The sequence below is a fragment of the Equus caballus genome, chromosome 21 (assembly GCF_041296265.1).
Source record: "Equus caballus isolate H_3958 breed thoroughbred chromosome 21, TB-T2T, whole genome shotgun sequence".
Classification (NCBI taxonomy): Eukaryota; Metazoa; Chordata; class Mammalia; order Perissodactyla; family Equidae; genus Equus; species Equus caballus.
The window spans coordinates 40,785,851-40,810,774 of NC_091704.1; the positions used below are offsets into that span (position 1 = coordinate 40,785,851).

Genomic DNA, 24,924 nt, shown 5'->3' on the forward strand with positions numbered 1-24,924 from the left:
AATCTTTCTGGAAAATACGCTGCTTCTGCAGAAGAGTGAGGGAGGCATTTTCACATGACTCATTTACACCATGTCTGTATTAGACTATGGTCTCATCTGTGTGCCACACTTATAAATAAAATAAGATCAATTGTTATGTTAAGTAGATATTGGATACTGGAAGAGGATATATTAATTTCCAAAGAATTTTCTTAAAAAAATTCTCTGAGTTCTTAAGAATGTAAATTTGTTCATTCTCAAATTTCTTGAAATCTTACCCAATTTGGGAACAGGATATTTATAAGATATCAAAAAATTAAGACTCCTCATAGATCCAATAAGGGGTTAATATCCAAAATACACAATGAACTTATACAACTCAACAATAAAAAAAAACAGACAACCTGCAGCTGGCCTGGTTGCATAGTGGTTAAATTCACACACTCCGCTTCATCAGCCTGGGGTTTGTAGGTTCAGATCATAGGTCATATCTACACACCACTCATCAAGCCATGCTGTGGCAACATCCACATACAAAAAAATAGAGGAAGCTTGGCACAATCTTCCTCAAGCAAAAAGAAGAGGATTGGCAACAGATGTTACCTCAGGGCCAATCTTTCTCAGCAAAAAACAATAGCAACAAACAAGCTGATTAAAAAATGAGCAGAGGATCTGAACAGATATTTTTCCAAAGAAGATATACAAATGGGCAACAGGCACATGAAAAGATGTTCAGCATCACTAATTATTAGGGAAATGCAAATCAAAACCACAATGAGATATCACTTCATGTCTGTCAGAATGACTATTAATAAAAAGACAAGAAATAAGTGTTGAAGGGAATATGGTGAAAAGGGAACCCTCATACACTGCTGGTGGGAATGTAAACTGGTGCAGTCACTATGGAAAACAATATGGAGACTCCTCAAAAAATGAAAAATACAACTATCATATGATCCGCTGTTCTACTTCTGGCTGTTATCCAAAGAACATGAAAACACAAACGGGTAAAGATATATGAACCCCTATGTTCATTGCAGCGTTATTCACAATAGCCAAGACCTGGAAAGAGCCCAAATGCCCATCAATGGATGAGTGGCTAAAGAAGATATGTTATACATATATATACACAATGGAATATTACTCAACCACAAAAAGATGAAATCTTGCCATTTGTGACAACATGGATGGACTTTGAGGGTATTATGCTAAGTGAAATAAGTCAGACAGAGAAAGCCAAATATTGTATGATTTTACTCATATGTGGAAAATAAAACAACAACAACAAACAAACAAACACATAGATACAGAGAATAGATTGGTGTTACCAGAGAAGAAGGGGGTAGGGGGAGGGTGAAAGGAGTAAAAGCGCACGTTTGTAACATGGTGATGATGGCAACTAAACTTTTGGTGGTGAATAGAGAAGTTGAAATATAATGATGTACATCTGAAGTTTACATGTTATAAACCAGTGTTGCCGCAATAAAAAAATAAATTTAAAAAAATTTTTTAAAATTAAGACATCTCTGGAGAGAAGAGAGCAAATCAAATATAACCCTAGAGAGATAATTTCCTCAGTTTTAATCTTCATTTCCCTGTCCTTCCTCCAAATTGCACACTACTGGTCAAAACTTGTCAGATTAGAATTCAACCTCCACCCCTTGGGAAACTTTTGCTATGTTAAAAATGTAACCGAAAATGAAAATATGACTTTCATGTTCTGTTAGTTTCCTATCTCTGCTACAAAAATACTTGAGTATTTCTCCTGCCCACCCCCCCCCCCCCAAGGGTGTATCATGCTTCTTCTTGGGGAAAATTGCAGCTGCCACAGCATCCATCTCTAGGGAAGACATTTAGAGATGCGAAGGCACTTACTGGGTTTGAGAACATCTTGCTAAGAGAGATTACACAAACTACGCAGAGATCCAGTGCGCCAAGATCCCATTATTGGGAGAAATTGAAGCACATACACGTAGACCTTCTCTGCCAACCTAGGCTAGTTTTTGGAACATTCGTTTTTGTACTCCAAACAACTAAAAGCATGGGAAGCAATAGCGACAGGAAGAAAATATACATAATTTGCACTTATATAACATTTATTTATACCTTATGCTTTAATATTCAAGCATGTGAAAATTATTTTGGAGCCTAAATAGTGTGCCCTATGAGTCAGCTTTCCATGGGGGCATTGTAAGAGGATCCTATGAACCTCATAAAAATACAGGTATGGGATATAGACACAGTGCAAAATAAAAAAAATAAATAAGTTGCTTAAAATGTCAGGGGACCCATAAAAACAGATGTTTCTGACTTAGGGATTATTATTCAATTTGCTACTATCATAACTTTATTTTGTAATGTGGATCCAAATGCAAATCATGGGAGTGTCAACACTTTGTTAATATTTTGGTGGTAGATGAGTTGGCAGCATGTGGCATCTGGTTAGCTTGGGGAGAAGCTAGTGGCTATACTTCTTATTAAGTGGCAGCAACTTGACTTGCCACGGGGCTGGCAGGCATTTTTAAAACTGAGTTACTTTCATAACAAATGCCAGATGCCAGCTGGATTTATAAACATGAGATGGGTTTCAAATAAATCTGGTTGGACATGAAAATATTAATGTGCCACATTGGAAACTCTGTGTTCTACCCATTTAGCTTTCCAAAGCTTCACACATGCAGTTTAAGGAATGAATTCCTGAGGCTCTGGGGTAGGGAGGGAGGAGTGGGAGCTGGGAGCACGGTTCAGAGGGCCGGAATGGACGGGGCAAGTCAAAGAGGCTGGAGTGCAAAGAGGGAGTTTTTTCTTGTTTCATTTTAAAACATAAAAAAGACTTTGTGATCCTGAAGGATCATTTTGATGAAATGAGGAGGCTTTATCTCCTATTTCTCTTGATGCCAAATGATAGTGGACTTGAGTCTATAAGACAGGAGTTGAAGACTTTCCTTTTTTACAAATGATGTCAACACTTCACCTTTTTGGGCCTCGGTGTTTGTTTCCACATGGAAAATGAAGATAGTAATTTTTCCTACCCTACATATAGTTCACAAATTACAAAGGGTAAACTGAGATGAAATTGTAAAGGTTTTATCACTCTGATGATTCTCTGGAATGGGATGCCATTGTATTCTCCATGGATATCTATTTGCTTGCATTGTTATAATATATTTTGAAATATTATTTATATCATTAGCCTTTCATTTTAGATTATTGCCAAAGTGAGATAATGTATGAGCTCATCATTAAACCTGAGTACGTGCATCCTCTGCTTGTTTTTCATATATGGAAATAATTGAATAGACATTTAAAGTGGAATTTTACTGCACAGGGAGATGAGTTATTGTAAAAAAAAATCCTTCTTCATAAAATGGTACACTAAGTGTTCTAAATATGGTGTAGTATTTGAGGACATCAACTAAACCATGTTCAAATTCTGATTTTGCATTTTGTGGTTTGGTGACCTTGAGAAAGTCATTTAAGTACTCTGAGCCTCGGTCTCTATATCCATAACATGGGCTATGTTTAGTGGATAAAAAGATATAATGCATATAAAATATTTAGTATAGTTCCTAACTTATAGAAAGCATATTATAAATGTTAGCTATGAACACCGGCTAGTATTTAGAAGACTGTTTTCCCTTAAACTTTCAAAAATACTCTGATTGGCCAACTGAATAAAATATATAATCAGCATGACGGCTTTGGTGCAAAGATAAAGAGAATTGATAAATATTTAAATGCAATGTTTATCATTTCTGCCCATCTATTCTGCTTACCACTATGTTTCAGTGTTTCAAAGACAAGTAGGTCACAGTCATTATATGAGGAAGTTCGATGTGCTTGGGAGCACAGCATGAGGCCCAATGACTTTACAGTGCAACTAGTGTCTGAGGGAGCTGTCACAGAATTTCAGAGAAGAGACAGCTGAGTCTTATTCAGCACTATCATGAGGCAGGGGTCGGAGTTAAGTGCTCATAAAGACTTCCCGGATTAGAGGATGCTTGAGCTGAGCTTTGAAGGTAGGAAGGGGTAGGAGATGATTTCTAGGCAGAGAAACGGAATGAACCAAGGTGCAGAAGCCTGAAAAAGTCTGGCAAGTTCATCATAAGTAGGTGTCAGAATGCCTTATAGAAGCTATTGCTTTGGGAATGTAGGAAAAGAACAGACTATCCAGGAAAAGAGACGCATAAAAGGTTGTGGGTTCTGTCTTGAAAGCAGATTTTTGGCAAGATGATTCTGATGATTAGTGAATGAAAAGAAGGTGGTGTGGGCAGAGCTGAAATAACAAAACACAACAAAAGCCCAATAAGGACATTTTTGCTGTAATCCAGGTGAAAATGATGGTGACGTGAACAAAGGTGTAGCAGATGAGGTGAAAACAAGTGGCAGAAGGAGACAGATGAAGGTGATAGAACCAACTGGCATGTGAGGAAGGACAGAAGATGAAAGATGACTCACAAATTTGTGGCTTGGGCAACTCGGGGCACAAAATAACACAACCTGTTCCTTAACAACCTTCAGGAATTTTTTTTCTGATTTCCTCCACCATCTACGTAATTGATCTAGTGCCTAAAGATTTAAGAAGGTACTGTGTCTTAAAGCAATTTCCAAGAAAACGTGCCTCATTAGGTATCAGGTTCAGAAATCTGAGTAGCACCTTGCTTCATCCATCCAATCCCAGGTACTTTGGTCATGTTCCCTCCACATTAAAATTCAATTTGATCATTCTTTTTACATAAAAGTACACCTAAACCAAAAATGTTTGGGGTAAAAACCATTTTTTTTTTTGAATACTAAGCCTGAATTTAAAGGATGTAGGTAAAAACCTTCAGACTGGTATAATATAATACCTAATCTGATCTCAGTTCAGTTTTCTGGACCTCACTTTCCTCACTTATAAAGTAAGTATACATTGGTCTAAAATTTTGTTCTAAACTATTGGAGCATAGAGAACTCTTGGAGAATGTGCCTCTATTTCCAAGAATATGAACATACCTATCTATAAAAAATATCATTCAATTTCATAGGAGATCCTGGCTCCTTCCTTAAATCTGCTATGAATTTCAAAATAAAAACCTAAGAGCTAGATGATATATGAAGTCTTTCCTAGGAATAGGAGGGAGAGAGAATGCATGGAGGAAACGATGGCCCTATTCCTATTGTGTTCATTACTATGATTATATAATATATTATTAGTATACATTATTAATTATCATGTTAATTATTATTATTGCCTTGATTTAGAACACTGAATTCTAATGCAAAATGTATTGTCAGGTTAACCTAACTCTTAGTGGCTCAGCCAATTGCTTAATATGCCTCTTTCTTTAACTTATGTCTTAGGGTAAAATCTATTTAGCATATCTAAATTAAAACATAATCAAACCAAACCATTCCTTTCTTTCCATGACAACAGAAGATTCCTCTTCCCCACTTGGATATGTGTGTTGTCTTAATAGCATTTCTAACAACAGCATCTAGAGCATTTGTGGCAGGTTGTATTGGTGGAACTACACATTCAGGCTGCGCCAGAATTGTGTTGGATGTGTAAAAAAAGATGTGGAAAGATGCTTTTCCTATTGTTTTCTAACTTGATTAATCTGTCTCTACACGTGATTATTTTAGTTACAAATAATAACTGTAACGGTCAGATTGGAAAGATGGTCAACTCTTGACAATGTAATGCCAGAGATCTTTGAGTTGGTTTTTATGACGAGAAGATGGAGAAATTAAAAAATATGCCTTAAATGTACACTTGTGTTTTCATTACTGCTTAACAAAATAACGATGTGCATTTTCTCTCCAAAGCATCTAGCTATGAATCATTTTCCAACTTGGGAATTTTCAAAATTGAACCACTTTTAAACAACTCATGTCAAGTTCTTATTTGGTTATTTCTTGAGTAGACTACAGTTTTCATCCTCTCAGTAAATCTAAAGTTAGTTGCAAGTTTGATGTGATATTTGACTCTTGAATAAATGTCATAAACAAATACAGTGACAGAATTATGTATGAATTTCAAAAGTTATATTTAGTCCAAGATTTCCACCAACTGTTTTAGCAAGTTTAATACATTGTGGTTTTTAGTTTAAAATGGAAAATGCACTTGGTTTCTCAGGATTCCCAGTATTTAAAGCAGTTGGTGAATCAACAAAACAAAGGAAGAAAAAATCACAATATTTATGAGGAAGATACAATGTACACAAGAATATGAAAATCACCAAGGAAATAAAAACTATTTCGAAACAGCACTTTATATTGAGTGATCTAACTTCAGGTACAAAAATAAGCCATTTGATACGTTAACACTTCCTTAATCTGAACATGTGTGTGTTTGTGGAATAACAAAGGTAAAATTTCGCAAACACAAAATTTAGTGGTTAAGAGCCGTGGAGTCAGGTAGAGATGGATTCACATCTTGGCTCCATCTCTAACTGTTTGAGTAGAAGTGGGCAATTTACTTAATCTGAGTCTCAATTGTCTTAATTGTAAAATGGAGATAACATTGCCCCTTTTTTATGAGATTGCTTCAAGGATTAAATGAGATAACGTACATGACCCTCTTTTAATGGTTCTATAGGACTCAAATGCTGTTGAATGGTCTGCTTCATTCCTCTGTCCCTCTTAGAATGTAAACTCCATACACACAGAGACTTTATCTATCTTGTTCACCATTGCATTACTTAGAACAGTACATGCACATTGTGAATGTTTCATAGATATTAAATCAATGGATTAACCTTTAATAGCAGGCTAAAAGGATTTTGTATTATTTTCTGTAGCAATGAGAGCTACTGAAAGTTTTTAAATGTGATGAGGGCTAAAGAGTGATGGTAGTGAAGTAAGATATCAAGGAATGTAAATCTGAAAACATCATTTTAAATATGTGGTTGGGAGATGAGATGGGGATCAGCATTACTTAGATCTGATTTTGTACAACTGTGGAACAATAAAAGTGAGTTTCCACAATCCTCACCCTAAAATAAGTAGCTCCACCTTAAAAGCCATGCCTTTTTGGTTTGATACTTTGCTATGATCTCACTTTTCCTAAAATCTCACTTCAAGATCTAAACCTCCAAACCTTTCTTACTAATTAGAGAACAAAATGGTGGCATGGGAGGGGCATGACTGCTGTTGAACAGAAGTCATCACTGACTCATCAGTCTTCCTACCTTTGAAGAATGAGGGCAATGCTGAATGGCATTTCTATATGCATGTGGTCTTACTTTTGAAGTTTGCACATCTAGCCTGTTCCAGGCTGGCCCTTATTTGGTTTGGACTTGTGTGATCAAAGGACAGAGGAGCCATTTCCCATCTTGCTCATGCATCTGAGCCAAGGCTGAAATGCCCTTGAGATTTCAACAGGCTTTCTGAATTTTGTAAAGTTATGACAAGTTGAGGACAAGATGAAAAATGAGCCATGCTGAGTAATTGGCCTTCTTATTTCCAGAGTTGCTCAGTGAAACAGAAATATATGTAATACTGCTTAGATACGAAGCTAAAGGTTTTCAGCTACTACAGCAGATATACACTGGCAGGAAACAACAGCTCTTCCTTGTTGCTATATTTATCTGAATAGAGATCTAAAATAGAGACATTTTTTTCCCCGCCAGTAAACCACATGGGCCACACTCTTTTGGAAAATACCTTCCTTAACTTAACCCATTCTGCTACTAAGTCCTTTTCATCCTTTGCATCTCTGGAAAGAGACTTTTACAAAATCCACAATCCACTGTGTTTATAGTTTGTTTTGTCATTCCATAGTTTGCTATACATTCCTTGTTCTGTTGACATAAATAAAAGGTGGTTTTCATCTCTGAGCTCACTTATGAAATCCCCTCAGCAATGATCTCCCACCCCACAGGAATCTCCTGTCCCTTGATACTTTGACTTTTTCTTCACTAATCATCACCACCTCATATCCTCATGTCCCTCCCTACCCAGATTAGATTTCATGGAATAGCCCCAAATCACCTCCTCTCAAGCTATCTTCACTCTCTTGCCCCCCCTGCCTCTATTATACTCATCAGAAAAAATATCACCTTAGTTAAACCTAACAGTCATCTGCTCTACCCCTGCACCTGAGCAGCTGACAATTCTGGAGATAATCTCACTCTCATGCTGAGTGGCCCTACTTCAAACATATGACCGCAAATATCAGGTGGCCATTCAGCCATGTCTGGAAAACCCACTGCATTTATATTTCTCCCACCTACCTAGGTCATTCTTTTACACATCTCAGTCTTTCGTCTATCTCTACTATCTCCCTTCTTCTCATTCCCAGCTGATTATCTCAACTGATGACTCAGTCATTGTGACATTATCCATTGCGAACATGCTCATCTTCCTTCTACAAAATCTGTACGCTACTTGCATGCCTACTGCCTCTACACACTACACATACGTAATGGACAAAGTGTCTCTCCTTCCCGCAAAGACCTCCTGCCCACCTGGTATCTGGATCCCATCCTCTCTCACCTACTCATTGACATTCCTGCAATTGTCTCATCCCACCCCTCGTCTCTTCCACACAGTCACTTTCTCCTTCTCTACAGAATCAGTTCTCTGGACAAACACCCCTTAATAATCTCTTCTTCCTTGTTCCTGTGGAGTCTCCAGCTGAAGCCAATTTCTATGCAACCCTTAACAGAAAACTTCTTGGAAGAGTTGTCTTCAGAAACTTTTGTATTTTGCACTTCCATTCTTCCTTTCATGGCTCCAATTTGGAAGTGAGATGACCAAGTCAAACTTACATGAACGTAAAACTTTAATAAATTTTGCAAGTCTGCCTTCCATAAAGATTATATTAATGTATATTCTCAACAAAAAGGCTCATTTCCACTATATTCTTGATACATTAAAAGGGTTAAAGAAAAACCTTTTATCTCATAGTGTGGCAAATGCTCTGTAGTCTTGTATTGGATTTAGAAATATTTTTAATAGAAATTAAATTAAAACTAGGAAGGATTCACGTTAAAATGCCTTGCTTTACTTCCAATTTTATTGTATTTGTGATGGCAATATAATACTTGGGGGATAAAAGACAGTAAACTAAGTACACAGAATTTGTCTTCATTTTCTTCTATACATTTCTGAAAATAATAGCACAAACTCAAGAAAGAGTACCCACATATATTCGGGCCCCTATCTATCTGTATTCTTCAACATATTCCCTGAGTTTATGGACTTAGAAATTTATAAATAATTTTCTTGAACAAGCATAACTAATTCATCTTCCATCTAGTAGCATGAATGCTAATGAACACATATTTTTGATATTATAATTCCTCAAGAAGTTAAGTATAAAAAATATAACCAAAATTAGCCTACCATGTTGATATTTTATTTCAACATGCTTCAACACATAATTCATAATTGTATCTGTCAACCCACAGATAACATGGGTCCTTTTAATGCGTTTAATAAATTTTTCAATAATCCTGGAAGGCATTAACTCAGTAAAAAATACAGCTTTTCTTAGCACATTGAAAGCTGATGGTAGCATCTCTGAAGCTTGTGATCCATTTTTTATATCTAATAAATTTGACAGTTTATTTGTTTGGCCAAATAATTGGACACAACTGCTGAGAACAACCTTTTAAAACAAGTTGAACTCTTATCATCTTTTATAAGTAAAAATTTCATAGTACAAAAATCCAGCCTTGGAAGGTGTTTAATAAATGATAATATTAGTTTCAATAATTTATAAGTTTTAAAAGTTCCTTTTTGAGACTTATTGAAAATTTTATTTTCTATGCGTTGGCTATTTCAGAATGCCAAAGCACTCTCAGAAGGACATATATTCAAGTTGCAAAGTAATGACAATTAGTGACAGTATGAGTTTTCAGAAGGTTCTCGTGGCCAAAGCATTTGGTCATAAATCTATGGTGACCAATATTCTGATGAATGTTTTACAGCTCTGAAGACAACTGATACACAAATCACATTGGAAAAAAACTTTTAAGTGTGAAAATTTTAAGGATGAGAACATGAAGCAACTGGAATGTTTAAATTTGTTCATCCACTTCGGAAAATAGTTTTTAATTATTGAACAAAGTTGAAGATGTGCATTTTTTCCTGTTATTCAGAAACTCTGTCCCTAAGGATACACTCACAACTGCTTATTTGTACTAAGATATGATGACGAAGATTCTGTAGCAGTAACATTTGAATATTAAAAGAAATTAAAACAAAAAACAAAGTCCATAAAGAATCGAAAGAATAAGCGAAGTTTTGAAATTTTGATCCATTATAGTCACCATAGAAACAGAAATATTACATAGCAATGGGAATGAATGCAACATAGCTACATACAAGATAAAAATTAATTAATATCAGGGTATATTTTATAGCCAAAGTGCTAATTTCACAAGGTTATATAGAATATAATCCATTTACATGGATATTAAAAATATGCAAAATAAAGAAGTGTCTTGTTTAAGGAACAAATGTACATGGTACTACTCTAATAATAAGTGAGAGGGAGATGAACACGAAATGTAGAATGGTGGCAGAAGGGAGGGAAAAAATGGAACAAAACAACCAAAGTGGTATATATTCAAGTGTTTATTGTATTTGTACTTTATACCTTGCATATAATTTGTAAATATTACTTTGTGGTTATTTAATATTTAACTACAATAAATTTTCATGAACTCAGTTGCACACTTTCAGAATTAGCCTTTGGGGAAAAAACATTGTTTTCTATGTACATCTTGGCTCAGTAAGTTTGCTGCTTTAGTTAGAGCTCACTTGGAAACCAATTTAGCTAACTCAAAAAAGAGGTGGGATACATTCTAAAATTACTAATATCTCATGCAAATTCTGTCCAGCCAGGCTTTAGGGGGCCTAGAATTGGGATATAACACACTGGGGAGGGGGCACATCTCGCTCTGTTTCTTCCTTCTTCTACTTGCTCCCTGTCTCCTGCATGTTCTCTCCTGTGGGAGCTCTTGCGTCTGTCCCTTCCCCTCTGAGATCAACTTCCTCTGTTACCTGCAGTTTGCTTTCTCAGCGCACTGACTCAGGCCCCCATCATCACATGCCCTTCTCAAGTGTGCCTACTCTAGGTATCCACAATCTCTCTGTTTCCTAGTATAATTCTCGGGAAACAGAATCTAACTAATTACTGGGTAACTATCATTTTGGCTGACTCAGAGACAGTTGCCTACCATTCATTCAATAGCTGTGACCAGAATGCAAGTGGCTGGAGCGAGGCAGAATGTCCACCCAACAGAGGCTGAGGTCTGGAGAGATTTCCTGAGAAGAGAGTGTGGGGTAGGACAGCCACTTGATACACTGACTCAACGTATTACGTTGAGTCTTAAGCAAGTTTCTCCATTTGAGGTTTGTGATGATTCCAATTGGAGCTGAATATTTTCAAGGATAAATAAACATTTCCTTAATGGATGTTGTGGTCGCCTATCGTTTCTGCATTTCTGATGTCTAGGGTGATGTTCTGATACTCCAAGAACTTCAACTAGATTAGGAGAATGGAATTGGATTGTCTTCCACTGAGATGACTAGTTCCCCAATGAGGCATTTTAGATTTCAAAAAGCTGGCCAGTAGCACATGCTTCCTCCCTAATATTAACCTCTGCTTTACCTTTCCTTTATATAAGTGGGTAGTAGGATGAAAGTGGTAAGTTCCAAAATGTCTTTCTCTTCCCTGTGGGCCAACTAGATCAGGCCAGTTTAATGGGAGGGATTGTCCCTTAACTCATCTCTATATGCTGCAGGAAACAGAAAGGACCAGTTGAAAGAGCAGGGGTGGATGAGCAGCAGCTACTTCTCATACTAGATACAAACTCATTGTATCATAGCACGTAGGCTCCTGTGCTGGACATGTTTGGAGACTCTCAGGTCACATTCTCCCTTCTGCACTTTTGCTATGTATTTTTGTGGAACAGGAGTCTACTGACTGCATTTACCAGCCTTCTATGTCAACTCAATTCCTGTTAGGTTCTGCCAATAAGAGGCACTAGTGGGAGAAGGTAGAGGATGGAGTGAAACTTCCTGTTTCACGATTCAATACTGTGCCAGTTACATTGGGAATCGGGTGATTCTAGACTATAGGAATCTGGGTAGAGTTTGCACCTTTGCTAGGTTGCAGCTTTGATGGACATGACATCTCTTCAGCAATCCAGGAGTGACTGTGACAAACGCCTCCAACAGCACAGCAGCAAGTGCAGGCAAATGGGCTCCAGTCCAGTGGTTTTAGTAACTTCACATCCCAGAGTGTCATTCTTCTTCTTTTCTGCTTCTATTGTTCCCTCCAACCCCATTTTACTTCCTTTTGCTCTTGCTCTTCCAAAACCTACGTAGCCAATTCCCTGTGTTAAACTCATGTTTTAGAACTACTGGGAGTATTTTTCTTTACTAAACTCGGACTGATACACTGCCACTGTCATTTCCTGTTCTGGTTAGACTGAGGCTTTTGCAGGACCACTTTGCCCTGGTCTGAGAACTGAAGCCATCTGTTTGCAACTGAGGATAGGAATTTGTGTGCAAAACTAGAAACTGAAGAGTGCTTCGTTGATGTGGCCTTCTCAGTGCCACTTTACTCTTTAAATAAGATGAATTTCTAGGAAAAGAGAAAGCCATGTACACGGCGTATGTATATTCCAAAGCAAATGGAAGGCAAATATTTGATATAAGATTGGTGCTAATTCTTACAGTATGAGGTTGAGTTTTCAAAAATTCAGATGGAATGGATTTCATGGAATGCTTATTTTCAATTCCATGAAATGTGATTTCTTAGTAGAATGAAGATTAAAATGGCTAGAAGGCTTTGAAACTCTTCATAATTTGGATATCTATGGTAAATAATATTATTTTATGAAATTGAATTCTGAGGGCATTATAAAAAATGTTTCAAAATTTGACCTCGAAAAATGCACCACTTCAAGACAAGAATCAATGATTTGTGAATGACCTTCCTCTAGAGCGCTGACAATCAGTCATACAATTTATAAATGATTGTCCCTATTTTTGAATAATCCATTCCAGGGCTGTACTTCAGACTATTTTTAAAATCTAGTTCCGCTTAAGTTTGTAAGCACCAAATCCCTTCCCACCACATATAGTAGGAGTCTCATACACAAAGGAAGGACAAGTTGTAAAACCAATCCTTGAATGTGATTTCCATCTCCTTTACTGTTTTCTACCGTCAAAAATTTTCATGTATCTTTCTATTTCTGCTGGTCAAATGAGAATAGGAGAAATTATGACAAAATACTGTTTGTGGGAAAGTGTTGAACAAAGCATGAAAACATGGGTGTTACTGTAGCTGGTACCTACTTCTCTACTCTTTTCACAGAACCATCCAAAAATAGCATGCACGAGGGTGTATCTCCAAAGGGATGCATTTGTAAAGACGTTCTGGAATTCCATCCAAATTCATGAGAATCATTAAAGATAAGAGATTTCTGAACACAAATGCTTCTGAATTTCCAAACATCGTACTTGGAAGAAAAACTGTCAAGCTGTAAAAGTCAGAACTGTAAAAACTGTGACATGAAAAGTGAGAGCCAATGGATAAAAGATAGCCTAACTTGGGTCAGTGGCAAGAAGCAGTGTCAGGACCCATTAAGTACCATTAAATAAATAGAATTTCACTGGATTCAGAGTCAAAACAAATCAATAGGAACAACAACTGAGATCATTAAAACCTTCCGGAGTGGTCACATTGTTCCTTTAAACTTGAGCAAGCCAAAACTAAGAAGCCAAAAAATCAGGGAGAACTTGATCTATCACTTTGGTCTCTGAGAATAGCAGCTGTGCTACCACAGTTTAGATTTTGGACATGGGCTAAATAGTGTAAAAAGACAAATGTCACATCTCAGCCATCCTCCCCATTTCCCGCCCCTAAAATCACTTGTTCTATGCTATCGATGTGAATTCATTCTTGCTGGAGTTGCTCAGGGAAGATTTCACAGAGATGGTTCTATTTGAACTTGGTCTTTAAAAATATGTGGAACTTGGACAATGTGAGAAGAGTTGAAAAGGCAAATGAAGTAGCATACACTTAAAGGGAAACATGAGTGGCAAAGTTTTATGAGAAGATAGAGTGACTGTTTGGGAAGCAGGAAGTACCTGAGAGAGGCAGAAACAGAAGATAGAAAAGGCTTAGCTTCTTATTTGGGGGTCAGGGCATGGAATTTGGGACAAAAAGATAAACCAAGGATATCCTCAAGGGTATGTTAGCAGCGCAGGGATGATGAAACTCTAGAGGTCACTCTGAGCGTTAATAGAGTTTTAGGGTAAGGAACAAAGAATCTGCTGTGTTAGATGCACTTCCTGAAGGGGAGTATTCTAGATAAGTTACTCCTTTTATAGTCATGGTCACGTGCATTCTTTCTACAGCAATAAACATACATAACACAATGTAACTGAATGAACATGGAAAGTATAAGACAGAGGCCAGAGAACTGAAATGGTGTTTGACTTGCCCATCTACATGTTCCGAATATTCTGGATTTATCAAAAGGTGGAAAAAATGTTTTTGAATGTGGAAATGCAAGACCATCAGACTATTTATGTCAAATCATCAAAACTCAAGAAGAGAAATGGCTTCTCAAATCATACCCTCTTACATTTATAATCACAACACTCAAATGCACAGCCTGCTGCGCATGTTTCTTTGGAGATAGGAAGGGTTTACAGTCACATTTTCCTTTCCAAGTCAACAATGGTCTTTCTGAATGAAAATGTAATTTACTTTTTGTGCCCAATGAACTTCGAGGAGTTTAAAACATGCCTCAGGCACACACTTCTAAATTTTTAACTATCACCCAGAAAAGAAAGATCTCTATAGGTGAACTTTTGTATCATGTAATGACCTGAATGTCCCAGCATTTTTAAAATCCTGGCATGTTACAAAAACAAAACACTCTTTCAACATTCTTTTCCGGTTTAGATTTTCATTTAAATTCTGGAAAAATTATCCTGGCAATCTACAGAAACCGTATTCCCTCTCTCTTTGGGTTGAAATAAACACCAGTCATTTCTCTTCCATGGAAAAACCAACATAGATTTTCCCTGGTCAGTGAATTTCAAGAGCTCTTTTTAGCTATTTGGCTTTGTTCTCCTAAATCAAATATGCCATTTGTTACTAAAATTAACCATTACTTATCATTGGATTGACTAAACCAATTAACCCAGCAGAAATCAAAGTAGGCTAGGTGCAAATTGAGTAAAAGCTAACATAACCATGCCATCTTTTTTTTCTGAGAAAAAGGAAAACCAAATTGTCAAAAGTCACTTTCAATCTGAGTTATTTTTTTTTCTATTGGAAAAAAAAAATCATTTTGTTTTCACATGAACTTTTTCTTTTTCTGGCTTATTCTCTCTACACAGAGATACTCTTATGTCATTCAATGCACACATGCGTAGTCTCATGTCTCTTTTATTTCCTCTTTAATGCTATATCTAGGTAGTGTTGTATCCCACAGTTTTTTTCTCCACTACATTTTCCACATGTATTTCAGTGCTTTTAAAAACAGTAATAAAGGATTGGGCCTTTATTTTTGTGTATAATTAGACATATAAAATTCTTTACAGATTCTTTGTATCTTTCTCTTTCTCCCTATTAAATGTAATTTCTCTGACCAACTAACCGACTTAACCATCTAATTTCAGAACCCACCTAATGATAAATATGTTCCCATACATACATAAAAGTGAATGGAAAACCAGTATATTTGTTCCTCTTTCTACCTAGGTAGGTACAGGTCTATGCCAAGGTTCCAAGAGTTTTGAACCAAAGAAACTAGGCCAGATAATAGGAGTGCAGAGACTAGGGATCTGTTTCTTGGCCCTAACACCGGTGTCTTTGTGTCACATCTTAATATCTCAGCTGGTACAGGGAAGTGATGAGCTGAACTAGTTACCATTCCGCTCTCATGAATGATTTACTTCCTCTCTCAGTGGAATTAGACCGTGAGCATTTCAGTTTCCTCTTCCGTGTTCTGGCAATAACAGAATAGCTGCTTCAGCAAGTACTTGGTACTGTGAACGTTAATGAAGGTTCATAAAACACTTAGAGATCTTTCAATGAACAGTACGACTGAAAAATAAAGTGGTACATGACTCAGGCAGGCAGGAGTTGTAAAGTGTCATTTGGTGCATTTCCCACCTATCCTCTTTTGCTTTCAGGGACTAGTACTAAGGCAATTCCATTGGTTGTTACAAATTAAGCTAGAAATGTCATTGAAAACTTCTTCATATCTTGATAGTGGTTATCCGAGCTCCTAAAATCTACCTCTGAGGCTAAAATTTATAAATTAGAGGACAGAATATCCTTATTAAGTGATACTCCAAGAATTACCAAGTTAAGCCTAGCTATTAAGAAAAATAATTTTAAGAATTATCTCATTTATTCAAAATTTGATTGGGGTTATGAAAAATTGTTGGTTAATCTTTGCAAGCCACTTGCTTAAGCTTCCTTAATTGTATTACTTCCTACGTGTAAAGCTTGAATAATATATTCATTAGAAACGACTACTGAAATTTATTAGGCATATACAAAATTAAAATGTACCTTTTAGGCATTTGAGGCAGAAGTCTGTAATGGCAATTTTAGGAAAGCTGCATTTGTGTTGTGGTTAACCATTTTTCTATAGAATTTGAAAAATTAGAGTAATGAGATATTGAGCTTTAAATCTCTTGATGGGTTACTCCTTATATAAAAATATTCCTTTCAAACTTGAGAATAATTTAGATAAATTTATATGAAAGAATGTTGACCAATCAGAGAGAAAGGTCTATTGCTATACAAATTTAGGGTACTTTTTTATTGTGCAAAGAGACTTGCTATCAACAAAAATGAGAGTACCTTCATTTTAGGAGGGCTCAACTTTTCTTGACCAGTATCGCCACCTCCTTGCTGATGACTGTCACCTTGGGGTGTCCAGACTGCCCACCTCTTCCTGTTCTACACCAAATATTCAACTCACCCTGAACATCTCCACTTGAATGTGTCACAGACACCTTTATCCATCAGGCATAGGGCTAGGAACTTAGAGCTTTTCCTAAGCTTTAGGACAGTTTGATACTAGAATAAAAAGTCACCAAAATACAAAAAAGAAAACTTCAATTTCAGAACAGTATATGGCATGATGCCAACTATCCCAACAGCCACAAACCAAATATTATATAATTAGGTGAATTGCATTTGATGTGAAATGAGAATATTTTAGAATTTTTGTTATAATGTAGGACATGATTTCTAAAATAAGACTGTCTTGTGTAAATAAATGGCTTTAAATGGCCTTTGCTCAAACTCAAAGTGTCAAACAATTCTCAACTTCCTTCTTCACAACGTTGTTCTCCAACATAGCACCACCAGCAATCTGGTCCCCAGAACCAGAAACCTGGGGCCACACTCCCTCTTCGTCACTCCAAACATTCCCGCCTCATCTCCCCGGAACACAATGCCTTCCTCCCTTCTCTCTGGTCCTCCTGTAGTTCAGGTCCTCATTTTTCTTAACTCCGAGTGGGACTCCAGGTTTCTAGTCTCAATCTCTTTTGCCCTAGTAGTTTTCATCCTTTACTATGTGTAAATAACACAGGGTGCTTTTCAAAAGTGTGGATTTCTAGGCTTCATCTCCCAGTTAGTTGGTGGTTCAGTTCATTTTGGGTGCAGCTTGTTTGTATTTCAAGACGTTCCTCTGGGTAATTTTGACCCATACTCTGAGAAACACTGCAAAATTCCTTATCCAAAGAGTAATTAGAGCTTTTTTCCCCTAGAACATCTATTTCATTCTTTTGGCTTAAAATAATGCATTGCATTCAGAATAAAAATCTATCTTCTCAGGGGCCAGCCTGGTGGTGCAGTGGTTAAGTTCATGCACTCCATTTTGGGGCTGAGGGTTTGCCAGTTGGAATCCCAGGCGTAGACCTATGTACCGCTTATCAAGCCATGCTGTGGCAGGTGTCCCACATATAAAATAGAGGAAGATGGGCATAGATGTTAGCTCAGGGCCTATCTTCCTCAGCAAAAAAGAAAAAAAAAAATCTATCTTCTGAGAATGATGCTCGAAGCTCTCTGTGCTCCAACCCTTGCACATATCTCACCTTAGTTTCCCAATACGAACCATACTTATTCTATTTCACATATTCTTAACCTGGCCAGCACCTTCTCTTCCTTCAAGGCTCAGAAAGTGCTATACACACCTAGATGTCATTCCTGATTTTTCTAGTCTGAGTTAGGTACCTTTCCTTCAACAGCATCCAATGCATATTTCTACTGACCTTAAAACTTTTGGTTGTTTAAGTCTTTGCCTTCTAACCTAACCTATGAGCTTCTGGGCATTAGACACCGTTTGTTGAATGTTTAATCAGTAGCATCTAGCATATAGCCTGACAGGTACTAAATTCTCAATAAATTAAGTGAAATTGAAGAAAAAATAAAAGTTAATGGGGTCCTCCTGCTTTATATCATTTTGTGCTTAGAAAATTTACAGCAAAGGAACACTGGCCATGCTCTAGTTAGCTAGATTATGCCAAGATGACTATTTAACCCCTAAATCTCAGTGGTTTAACACAATAATAGTTTATTTTTTGCTCATATTACATTGATATTGCAGGTTGATTCAAGGCGTTGCCACATGTGGCCACTCAAAAACCCAGGCAGAGAGATGCTATGACATCTCAACATAAGACATCAAGGTTACTTAGGCAGCTTCTCTAGAATGTTTTAGTATGCATGACCCATGTCAGTTTTTTCATAATCTGTAAGCCAGAACTTGTCACACACGCTGCCTAACCTTTCAAGGAGAGGAAGTGTGTGAGAGCACATGGATGTTTGGTGGGGAGTAAATATCTCTGACACAGGACCCTATGTAAGGAATTCAAAATCGTTCTCGAATTAAGCCCACAATTCTACTTGGAGCTATCATTCTTGAGATTGACTGTCTATATCATTTACATGCATGGCACAGTCCATTGAAAATTGGCAATCAATGAATGAGAAAAGTCTCAATTTGAAGGCCTTCTAAATTATTTCATCTATGAAGGATTGTCAGAGAGGTAAAAAAATAGTGTGATTACTAATTTCTCTGGTTATTTCTTTATTTAAAACTGATTGGATTAATGAAATCTGCCGGCGACTTTTTAATCAGTTCTGTATCTTTCATTTTTCATTCAAGCTAAGTTTACTGGTCCTATGTTTTGTGTTTCATTGTGTACCTTCGTGTGATGAAGTATGAAGTGTACACCAGCACACTCAGTTCATCAACAGGGCGATCTTGGTTTTCTTTCAAATCTAAGTGGCCTTGTTAACCCTTAGGTGTAGTATGCTGGGAATGGCCAATACAAATAGAGGCAATTTCCAAAAACTTGGGATGTATTTCCTCGAGGTATGCCGTTTGACTAATTATCACCTGTATTATAACTCATAGGATATTCAACAGTTTAATTTTATAGGTATTTAAGGAGCTAGAGCTCTATAGTTATCAGAACTGATTTTAAATAAAATAGATTTAACTCCTTGCCTGTTAAAATGTAACAATTCCTGGGAGCTTAAGCAGGTGCAGTCACCGTGCTGAAGTTCCACCCACATCTTACAGATTAATCTGTTGGGGAATAACAGCACAATGTACCAAGTTTCAAAGAATGATGCAAATTGGAACTAACAGTTGTCAAAGGCATTAATAAATGTCCCGTCTGTTTTTAGCTCTCCACTGATTGTAATTCAAAGAAATTTTGTCGGTTGAATTGAAAAATGAAAGAGGGAGTTGAGACAGCTTATTAACTTATTAACTTATTGAGTCAACTTACCGTCAATTTTTGAACAGAAATGCAGACCAATGCTGTAGAGGTTAATGCTGTTAATTGTCACGTGTGTTCCGTCCTCCCTGAATGAAGTGACTATTCTCAATCCACTCCAAATTATGAGGGAAAATGAAGAACAAGCCAGTTAGAGGATTTGCACGTATGCTACCAGCAAACTAAAATTGAAAAAAAACATTGATTTGAATGATACTTTCCTAAAGAAAAGAACTCTCTTAAAAAAACAAAAAAATGATTATATTGCCCATCTTAATGACTATTTCTAGATTGTTTTACTCATCTTTTTCTTTTTTCTTTTGAAAAAAGGGGGAAAAACTTAAGATCTGGAGTTAACATGAAGAGAAATCAGAATCTTTCTTTTGACAACTTGGTAAGTCAGTTTCAGAGGCAGGAAGAAACAGCGGGCCATCATTCTTAATTTATGGCTACACTTAGTTCAGTGCTTTCAAATTCCATTCCAATATGTTCTGAAATGTAAGTTTTTCTCATAGACAAAGCTCTTTTATCAAGTAAGTGCGAGTCTTGCTGCATGTTCTATTTAGAGAGACATAATATTCATTTTCATATTCAAGAAATATTAAAGGACTTCTTTGGTAAAGAATCACTTTTAATTTTACTTAACCCAACAAATACAGTTTCTTTTTTGGTTTGGTTACATCTATTTATACTGCCCAGAGCACAGCTTTCAAATGAGGCTCTGCTGTGTGCAGTGAAGTATGTGTGTAAGCGGTGCAATGGAAATTACCAGCAGATCCATTCTTCCTTGGCTTGCGGTCCTCATAGGTGAGGAGTATGCAGGAATGGACCAGTTGTTGCAGCGAATGCTTAGATGTGGAAACAGAATCAATATGTTCTGGGTTTCCATCACCACTCCATCACTTAGTACGACTCAGTTTAAAAATTAATTTACTGCTGTAGTTTCTGAATTGTCACATGGAAGTGGTCCAGCCCACGCCTACTGCTCAAATAGCAGGGTAGGAATATTACACTGAGGAGCTGATATCTTGTTTAACTTGCCATCACAGGCTAACTGACTATCTGAATTTGTACATTTATGGTACTTACAACTAAGGACCCAGGTGGTTGTCCTCAGTATGAATAATCTCATACAAAACTGCCTGCCTGCTTCTCCTTTTGTTCGAAATGAACTTATCATAATGTTCTTTTGCAAAAATCTCTTTTTATTCACAGGAAGTATCATTTGAGTCAACTATTACATTCAGGCTGGTAGTTTCAAGAAAGATACGCTAAGACTCAAATATTCATTAATGTAGTGGGGACCATGTGTCTTTCGCTGTATTCTTACTTCTTGACTGTGATTTTGATGTGGTTTTTAATGAATAAAATCGAGTTACCCTTAATATGGATACCCACATCCTGGATATGAATATGTGTAAACTGATTTGATCATTAAGTCAATCTAACTTCAATATATGAAATCCAAGGGGATAATTAAAATGTCCTAAGTGGAATTAAATGTTACATCTATCTCTAACACATGAGGACAAAGAAAACTTGAAAAGACCTAGACATGAGTCACTTTGTAAACAAATCATATAATCTGTGAACCTTCTGCCCTGAAGGATTCTGTTATGGACTAAGAGTTTGTGTCACCCTGAAATTCATATGTTGAAATCTGAACTCCCAATGTGATCGTATTAGGAGGTGGGGATTTGGGGAGGTCATTAGGTCATAAGGGCAGAGCCCTCATGAATGGGATTGGCGCCCTTACAAAATAGACCCCAGAGAGCTCTCTTCCCCCTTATACAATGTGAGGACACAGCTAGAAGACAGCCATCTATAAGCCAGAAAGTGATCCCTCACCAGACACAGGATCTGCCCACACCCTGATCTTGGACTTACCAGCCTCCAGAACTGCGATAAATAAATTTCTGCTGTTTATAAGCTACCCGGTCTATGGTATTCTATTATAGCAGCCTGAACAGACTAAGACAGATCCTGAGTGCTATTTGAGTGTAAATAGGAAAAAACTCAGGGTGGTTTTCACATTTTTCCATAATGATATCGTAACTGATGCCATCCTTTTTTCACACGCAAGGGCATACACATAATTATGACTATATTCTTTAGTATGCTCACGTCCTTGAGGGAAACAACATGACTGTTATTTTACATCCTGACAATATGCTTGTATATTAAAGAGCTCTACTAGAGACGAAGTTGGAATCAAGTATTTGCGATTGAAGACCACTAGAAAAAGTGATTTCTTTCTTTTGTTTCCAAGAGAAAAGATGCAGAAAAATTTCGCCTGACTGGTTGCCATAGGAAAGTTTTAGCAATTGCTTGGTTAATCTATTTCAGGGTTATCACATCAATCGAATTTCATAGTTAAAAAAAGAACAAACAGTGAAAAGCTTGCTGTTTTGGTGCAGAAAAGAGAAGGAAATTTGTATGATTTTTTTTTTCTGTTTTAAGAAGTGGTGTACAATTTGATAATAGAGCATGGGAGCCTTATTGCTCCCGTCTCCCAGTTTCTGCACATTTGAGACAAACTTTCAAGCAATACCTATTGCAGAGCTTTTTACGTTAGCTAATGGCCTATCAACAACTATTGAACTGTTTAGGATGCTTCATAAGTGCATATTCACTGTCATCCAGCCATGACTTGGAGCTGCATCTTAAATTATTGGGAACCTGTACAAGCAGTAGACAGAAATCAATTAAAGTTCCTTGATTTGGAATTTTACTTGTATGACTAATTTCTTGTATTTCTATTTCTTTTTTTGTTTTTTGATTGCTTATTAATTTATTAACAATTTATTTCTTCATACAGTCATCCGACAGATATTTATTAAGGGACTGTTTTGTACGAGTATTTTGTGCTAGGCCTTAAAAATTCAAAGAAGATAGCATTCTTGACCTCTAGTAGCTTCCAATCAAGTGGGGAGCGAGAAATGTACAGTTACTGTACCATGTGAAAAGGGCCAGGACTGTAGAAAGCACAGGGTACCCAGGTGTTAAATTCAGGAATAACACGTAATTCATTCTAGAGGAATCAAGAAAGACTCTTCAGAGGAAGTGAGGATAACCTTAAGAAAGCTGGGAGGGATGGCGGGGGAGTAGTGTGAGGTAGGAGAGATGCAAATCTAGGAAAAAAATGAGTAGGGACTGAACTGGAGAAGAGAACAGAAAGGTGAGGTTCCATTCAAAATCCTTGGTGACCAGGGCATGAGGTGGAGAAGTTGGTGAGCAAGATACAGAGGAGCAAGGTAACTCTCAGGTTGCCATACAGAACATGACTCCAAAATCCAATTGATTCATTCATTATGGCTCCCCAAAATGGCTCCAAGAATTGTTGAACTCAGTCACGGCTTCAAGTTCCTTATGGAGTCCTAATTAGAATGAATTTACTAGTTCAGTTCTGTAAACTGATCCAATTCTGTATGTGTGTTTATAAAAGCCCCAGGAAGATGGTTCATATACAGAGCTGGAAGGTAATGAAACTAAGTTATTTTTAAAATTGTTTTCAGCTAATTATAAAAAGCCTGGTGGAAGAATGTTCTTCCTTGTTTTGAAGATCAGAACTTCTATTGCAAAAAATATGGTTGATCAAATGATTTTCATAACATTAAAATCCTTATCAAAGTTTTCTATCTGGGCTTACCTAGAACTCCAAGTATAAAGAAATACCATAACATGTGGCCCTCCACTAAGAAGTCTTTGGTTTTCACTGAGATAATAAAGGGTCAAAGTTTGAATTAGCAGCAACTGAAAGAACATCTATGATCAGTACATCTCACTATGGAATTTCTTGATTCAGTGCAAATTTTAATCCATGACTTGATAAAATTCTTTCCTTAATCCATTTATCAAATTTGCAGAGTGAATGAGAGATCATTGAATTTACTTTTAAACAACAGAAGAAGCTTCCCATATCCTTTATCTTGTTTGAGTTTGCTTTTGCCGGAAAAATGGACATCAGTATCACATTCTCACAGAAAACTCCAGAACACTACACTCTAGCCAGAATTTAACAGAAGTATAAGAGTTACCTGGAAAACTAACTGAAGAAGTTTAAGACAAAGTCATAGGATGTCTGTGCCAATAAGATGAAGTTGGCAAATATAACATAGCAGAAAATTCCAATATCCCTTTAAATGTGCACTTATAGTGTCTTTCAATTGGGCAGTTAATTAAAAGCTAACTCCCGTCCAACTGTACATGAGACATGTGAATTGCCTTTGGTAACTTGCTCAAGTCATAAAGCGAGATCATGGTGATGAGGGGAACATTGTTGTAAAGTTCCACAGTAAGGTTTTACCCATAAGTTATCATTAATATTGCTTTAAAAAGTGACATGTAAGAGTTTGAGGTCATTAGTTATCTTGCACTGTTAGTTATCTTGTTACGTATTCCCTTATCTGCTAAAGAAGTTTCCCAAACAAAAAAACTTTACCTTTTAGTATATTTACAATAATGTAATGTCATATATTTTATTCCTAATATTTGTTTATTGATGAACCAAGAAGGAAAATATTTAAACTTGTAGCCTTCAGAATTATAAATCTCAAGGCTTTTCACAAATCCTTGAGGATTATAAATCTCATTTATTTTCACAAATGGAGAAACTGATATCCAGAAAGACGTCAGATCCAAAATCATACTGCTAGTAAGAGGGCTCTCCACCGCTCGATGCAGGACTCCTGAAATCCAGAACTTTACTTTTCTCACCACTCCCGTGCTTCTCCTTTTTTTGATACAAGAAGCTATTTCCTGTAGCTCTGATGAAACATTACCAGATATATGTTGCTTCGAAACCAGAGTTATTTGCTTTGTTTGGCCTTTGCATTGTTTCTGAGGACCCCAAAATGCTCAAGACCAGATTGGCTTCATGGCCATTTCTCTTATTACATTATATTGATGCACCTACATGAAGAGCGGTGTAAGTGCCTACATAACCCTGTTCTCTAATAAAGTCTGATGTTTCCCTAGTCTCTGTTTTCTCAATCAGTCTGTAATGTAGTGGTCTATCATCAACACATTGCAATGTTGTGGTCCCTTACCAAAAATCTAAAGAGAAGATCAAAGGTGAGCAAGTCCAAAGGAGTCCATATAAAATGTAACGTGAAAACATCTTATCTTTGCATTCAAAGCTCTTAATAACCTGTTCCTACTGGGCCTATCCAGGTTTAC

The 24,924-nt window shown here is 36.8% G+C and overlaps 1 long non-coding RNA gene across 1 annotated transcript in view; it reads right to left on the minus strand.

The window, feature by feature from the left end:
• LOC111769778 (uncharacterized) overlaps positions 1-24,924 on the minus strand; it is a 75,932-nt gene that overhangs the window by 16,410 nt on the left and 34,598 nt on the right. Inside the window, exon 2 of the long non-coding RNA XR_002802598.2 lies at positions 19,759-19,862. This is a non-coding gene — a long non-coding RNA (uncharacterized lncRNA). The remainder of the gene's footprint in view (positions 1-19,758; positions 19,863-24,924) is intronic.